The following is a 6,359-nucleotide window of genomic DNA, read 5'->3' on the forward strand; positions in this document are numbered from 1 at the left end:
AATTTATAACAGCGAAATACAGATATCTGTGTGACGGAAAACAATTAAATTATAATGTGACAGTAACATTTAACAATACCACAATAATCAGCGAAATGTAGTGACAAACTGCGGGAAAATACATGGAGAAAGTGCGCATACTTAATGATCTAAAAACTACTCTGATGAAACCCAATTTCAAATGTATATGACTAGAAATAAAAACATGTGATGATATTTACAAGCAATAAAAATTAATTTGAAGAAAAATTCTATGGTCAATGTGTGCAATCTGAATTTCAATTGAGCATATCCAGGGGTTAGCGCGAACGCAGACCCCCACACTTAAAAATTACGTGCCCGAGTCGCCCGCATTTGGGGCGATCGCAAGGTTCAGCCGATCTGAAGTGCAATAGAAAGGCCTCGCCCTGGAGGGACCCCCTTGGGGATCAGGGTGCCCTCTGCACCAGGTAAGTATGACTTGGCTGTGTTGAACTTGACAATTTCATTCTATGCCGCCTTACAAAAATGAAGTGTTTAAGAAATTATAGACATCACCATTATACATTCTACTACACGGACATACCCCAAATGACATCGCCCCTCACAGATTACTTGCTCCTGTGCGACTCTTCAACCCTAAGCGAAATTCACACACTGCAAGCACGCATCGCACGCCTTTCTGTCAAACGCTCCGTTTTTCTAACTGTGACGTACTGTGAACGTTCGAATTCGCACAGCCAACGTTCGGTTGCTTGAATTTTTCTTTGGAAAAGACATGAAATATATGATTATTACTGTTAATTTCTTTAGTTACAAGAAAGAGAATTCACTAGGGCAATGTTCTCCGCGCACAGCAGTGTGCGGCAGGTTCGAATCCTCCCGGGGGAGGGAGGGGGGGGGGATTTTTTTTTTTTTTTTTTTTTTTTTTTTTTAAATAAGAAAAAAAAAAAAAATATGGAACGCTTCACGAATTTGCGTGTCATCCTTGCGCAGGGGCCATGCTAATCTTCTCTGTATCGTTCCAATTTTAATATATGTACTGCCGAAAAGCAAGTACACAAGCTAAATCATCTACAAAATATAAGTACTGTTGAGCGGAGAGTAGTATGAAATAAACGTTTTAAGAATTTGCATACTGTAAACATCTGGAAGTACGTTGTTACTGCGTATACAAGAAAGACAACTGCTACACACACGCACACATACACCTTTCACACATGTGTCATTTTTAAAAAATGAAATAAAATGAAAAATTCACATTTAGAGAACAGTGTAAAGCATTTTCTCTTATGTCATCATAGATTATATACATAACATGGTAAAATTCTACACCCAACAAAACAAACAAATTAATAAAATAATTATCAGTTCGTTAGTCTGTCTGTATGTTTTACCTAATTTTTCCTGTCCAACAAGTTTCAGTGCATTCCCCATTTCACACTACGCCTTGACAAATTCACCCCCAATGTCCAGGCGGGCCTAGCGATGCTGTGCAGAAGTGCGGGGAGAGAGAGATAAACAATTGTCCTGCCGGACAACGCGCGGGATGATAAGTCAATGCGACAGAGTGTATAAACACCATGTTATACGTTGCTAAAAACTGAATTGAATTGCAGTAAAAATAAAACTGACCTTATTTTTGTGTTTGTGTTGTTTTATCCTATCATTTTCTGTTCTGTTCTCACTGTTACATGTCCACTTTCTTCTTTTAAAAAATATCGAATAATGCCACAAGAAACCCCGATGGCACGCGCTTTTCGAAAAGAAATTCACAACATGAAGAAAAGAAAAATAACAGGGAAGAGAAATGAATCCACACGGTTCGGCAATCTCCACAACATCCGTTGTCATGAATACGACGTCACAATAGGCACACAGGGTCACAGTTAAAGGGGAGTAACTCCGATATTTGGTTCCATGCAGTAAAATGTAAAACTGGACTGAATTGGGTTTAGAACATTTGGAATAAATTTTAAATATATTGGCCTGTTGCAAATTTATAACAGCGAAATACAGATATCTGTGTGACGGAAAACAATTAAATTATAATGTGACAGTAACATTTAACAATACCACAATAATCAGCGAAATGTAGTGACAAACTGCGGGAAAATACATGGAGAAAGTGCGCATACTTAATGATCTAAAAACTACTCTGATGAAACCCAATTTCAAATGTATATGACTAGAAATAAAAACATGTGATGATATTTACAAGCAATAAAAATTAATTTGAAGAAAAATTCTATGGTCAATGTGTGCAATCTGAATTTCAATTGAGCATATCCAGGGGTTAGCGCGAACGCAGACCCCCACACTTAAAAATTACGTGCCCGAGTCGCCCGCATTTGGGGCGATCGCAAGGTTCAGCCGATCTGAAGTGCAATAGAAAGGCCTCGCCCTGGAGGGACCCCCTTGGGGATCAGGGTGCCCTCTGCACCAGGTAAGTATGACTTGGCTGTGTTGAACTTGACAATTTCATTCTATGCCGCCTTACAAAAATGAAGTGTTTAAGAAATTATAGACATCACCATTATACATTCTACTACACGGACATACCCCAAATGACATCGCCCCTCACAGATTACTTGCTCCTGTGCGACTCTTCAACCCTAAGCGAAATTCACACACTGCAAGCACGCATCGCACGCCTTTCTGTCAAACGCTCCGTTCACAAGAATATTGGAAATATACTTTGACATTTCCTTATAAATTTAAACTTTCATTAACCTAATATTTTTTCTTGTTGTCTCCTTTACTTGATATCAATATGACAATTTCTTTCTGAATTGTTTGGCTCTAAAGAATGTGTAAATCTGTTTTATATGGCTTTCCAAGAACCTGGATCCACCCTATCAGGTACAAAGAACCTGGATCCACCCTATCAGGTACAAAGAACCTGGATCCACCCTATCAGGTACAAAGAACCTGGATCCACCCTATCAGGTACATTTAGATGGTAGTTGGTACTTAATTTCCCCTAGTGGTTGCCATTCATAGCAATAAACATGCTAGAGAACTAAAATATCAGTTACTGTCTTGATATATAGCGGGGCATTCCCCAATTGTCAATAATTTATTCTACCTATCGACCATGCATTTCAGTTTCAATTTCGATTTATACAACTGACTTTCAGTTTCGTATATGACCTCCATGCAATAAATTTTCCTTCACATGAAACATCTCTCTGACAAATATCATTATCATCATAAATAACATTCCAATATTGTTGATCACATTTACAGGCCTTCACACACAGTAAATCTGGTATTATAAATTTGAGGGGTACTTAATTCGAAACAGCCCGCTAATTTGCATTGGGAGAATCATTACCTCTCACCGTTTCACTATATTGAATTGAAACAAAAATCCACTGATTCATATTTCTAACTTCTTACCAAGTGCTAACATAATTTAGTTTAAAAGGTTTTTTGGTATAATGCCTCTCATTTCTGTTCTAGGTCATCTGTCATTTTCTTTGATTTCTAAAATAATTTCTCATCCCCACAATTACAACCCAACCAATCATATCACAATGAGGCATTATATCTCTTCCAGGATCTATCAAAACTTGAGTTTATCCTTTTTTATGAATATACATTCATACCATCTATAAAGTTATTTCCCTTGAAATATATACCTGTAATATTTCAGATTAATGCATTTAAAGATCATACATATCTGAAATAATTGATACACCCTGTATTAGTTCTTATGTGTTTCTTCATTATCATTCAACTATTTTTGATACGGTCCCCAAACTTCACATCAACAGTTATGGAGGGAAGAGGGTATGTAGACTGGATTGATTGTATATTGTTGTCCCTCATATCAAAACGTCAACATTGCCGGTGAAGGGCTGCTAACTTTAGGTCTATATGTTCGTCGCTTACGGCCTGGGAGCAGGGAGGGATCTCCACGGAGCCTACATTTTTGCGTTCTCATCCGAAGGACCACCCCATTTGATCACCTCTTACGACAAATAAGGGGTACTGAGGCGGTAAGTAGAAAGCGCGACCAATTGGACACTTTTATGCATATGAAAAAATAGACATATCAAATCATGGATAGTTCATCTTATTTTACATTATTCAGGGGCGTATCCAGAATAAAATTCAAGGGAGGGGGTCTACTTAAGGGAGGGGGTCCAGTTTGTACCCTTTTTTCGCAAAAAAGAGAATCACACAAGAGCCTACAATACAATGGAAAAAACATGCCATTTTGGTTAAAGATGTTCAATCTGGGTGGGTGGGTGGGTGGGTGGGTGGGTGAGTAAGTTATATTTCCCCTATGGATCCGTCATCGCTGTTAAATTATGAAATATTATGATAGCGTTTTCGGGTATGTTGTAAGATAAACTCTGAAGTCGAGAAATGTTGTTTTGAAATATAAAGACCGAAACATTACCCGAGGCTAAACTAGATACTGTCGTAAGACAGTACTACCCGCACACAAGTGCTCGCCTATAAATATACTCTCCGTCCAATAGGCAGATCCAGAGGGGTATTCCGAGGATGGGACCTCACTCTCTAGCCATGTTTTCTGTAACACGTCACAGTCACTGGATCAGTTTGTGTTCTTTACGACAAGTGTCATTTTATTGAATATATATACATGCTCGAACAAATGTGATAAAAATTGTTGATCAGCCTTTTCCCCTCTACATATATGTAGACCTATGTATGGTCATTTCACCCGGTATGACCTTTAGTGAGCAAACCATTTACGAAGGCAATGTTACCAGGGTACGACATAATTTTTAAAAAAAAGAACTAATGGAATTTGTTTATTTGTGTTTGAATGCATGGTGGTCGTCAATGTACATTGATAAAGTGGGGTTTTTTGTAGGATCAGAAACAGGGACATGTGAAAGAGTTGGTTGGCGGGGATTTTTGCTTTCAGTTTTGAGGACGACAGGACGGGGAGCTGCAGATTTGCTTGATGGATGACTTGTGTTCATGTGTGGACGTGGGTGTCATTTCAGTGAGTTCACTTGGATTGAAGAGGCTGAACAATGGCACAAAGAAAATGTTTCCTGAATATAGAATCTGAACAAGCATATTTCACCATTCCAGATCAGGCAAGTCTACTTTCACTTTCTTCTTTTAATTCCTATTTGTCTATTCCTTTTTTCTTCTTCTTCGTTTAACAATAGTACACCAGGTGAAATGTCAGTGAATTCTACTGGATATTTACCTCTTTCTGTGTATGTGTATTTCTGCTTTTGGAAAGGGGGGGGGGAGTGTATCTAAGGAGGTTCAGTTTATCACTTTGTGTTGATGTAGGCAGAAAAAGCAATTGGGTTTGTCATTTCAAGAATGCAATTTAATGGAAATGCTTACAATTTCCTGGTTAGAATTTGAAAATTGTGAAGGGTATTGCTTAAAGAGCAGTTCCAAACTAACAATGCCCTAATGTTGTTGGGTAGATATGTTAATTGGCATTTGCTTGGTTCATGCAGTCCTCCTTGACATTGACCGAGCTTTCCCACTTAGGAACTTGTTGGGGGAGAAAGTGTGATCTTGATATTTGACCTTGACCTACTCGACAATCCTGCTCCAGTGGATTCTGGGTTTTTACGACCGGTACTCTTTGAGTGAATACTTTCGGAGACAGTCGCAGAGTTTTTAAAAGCGTCTTCAGATTTCTGAGATTGATCTCTCACGGATATGGGTTGTGACGTGAATTCGTCAGCGAATGTCTCATTTCCTAGAATATCATATGTGACTACCCATAAAGATGTAGATGGAGTTTAAGTGACAAAACTTTATGATAGGAAACATCATTTTCGGCTCCTGTTTCCTTCCTTCCTTCCTTCCTTCCTTCCGACCGACCGACCGACCGGGATAAAACCAATATACCCCTACTTCCGTTATAAAGTGTGTATACCCAAGTCAGTTATCCTGCAACATATACACATAAAAAAACTTTATTTCTATTCATAAATATACTGCATATCGTTTTCCTATATATAGCTACGAATTAGGTCAATGTGACATCATCGCAGTTTTCGAAACGACCTACTTTCGTGTTTTTGGTTTTTGGTTTTTTTTTATAGTTTTTTTTGCTGACGAAAAGGGTGAGATTTTAGGGGTTTTTCATGTATCAATTCCTTAAATACAACAGTTCAATAAAATCTTGTCTGTGACTCACCACGACTCTGGAATGCAGACGATTGGTTTATACTGAATGACTTCATTTATGAATTCCTTTTACTACATATACTGATTTATTTCTAAGATCATCAAATTCAGTTATTAGTCCAAACGACGTGTGCATACATTTTTTCATAATCAATTGATTCATTCATATGAAGGTATATCGGAGATTTTTTTCTTTCTTTGCAATAACCGTGTTAGAATTGTTCTTAAAGTCA

The 6,359-nt window shown here is 38.0% G+C and overlaps 3 non-coding genes across 3 annotated transcripts; all 3 read right to left on the reverse strand.

Annotated features, from left to right (window-relative positions):
* Positions 1–293: 293 nt before the first annotated feature.
* On the reverse strand, positions 294–457 carry LOC125657268 (U1 spliceosomal RNA). The gene has a single exon (XR_007363248.1). It is a non-coding gene; the product is annotated as a U1 spliceosomal RNA (small nuclear RNA).
* A 473-nt stretch (positions 458–930) lies between these two features.
* Positions 931–1,039, reverse strand: LOC130048967 (U6 spliceosomal RNA). Its single transcript, XR_008797509.1, has one exon. It is a non-coding gene; the product is annotated as a U6 spliceosomal RNA (small nuclear RNA).
* A 1,230-nt stretch (positions 1,040–2,269) lies between these two features.
* On the reverse strand, positions 2,270–2,433 carry LOC130048873 (U1 spliceosomal RNA). Its single transcript, XR_008797416.1, has one exon. It is a non-coding gene; the product is annotated as a U1 spliceosomal RNA (small nuclear RNA).
* Positions 2,434–6,359: the final 3,926 nt, after the last annotated feature.

This window comes from Ostrea edulis, chromosome 7, assembly GCF_947568905.1.
Source record: "Ostrea edulis chromosome 7, xbOstEdul1.1, whole genome shotgun sequence".
NCBI lineage: Eukaryota > Metazoa > Mollusca > Bivalvia > Ostreida > Ostreidae > Ostrea > Ostrea edulis.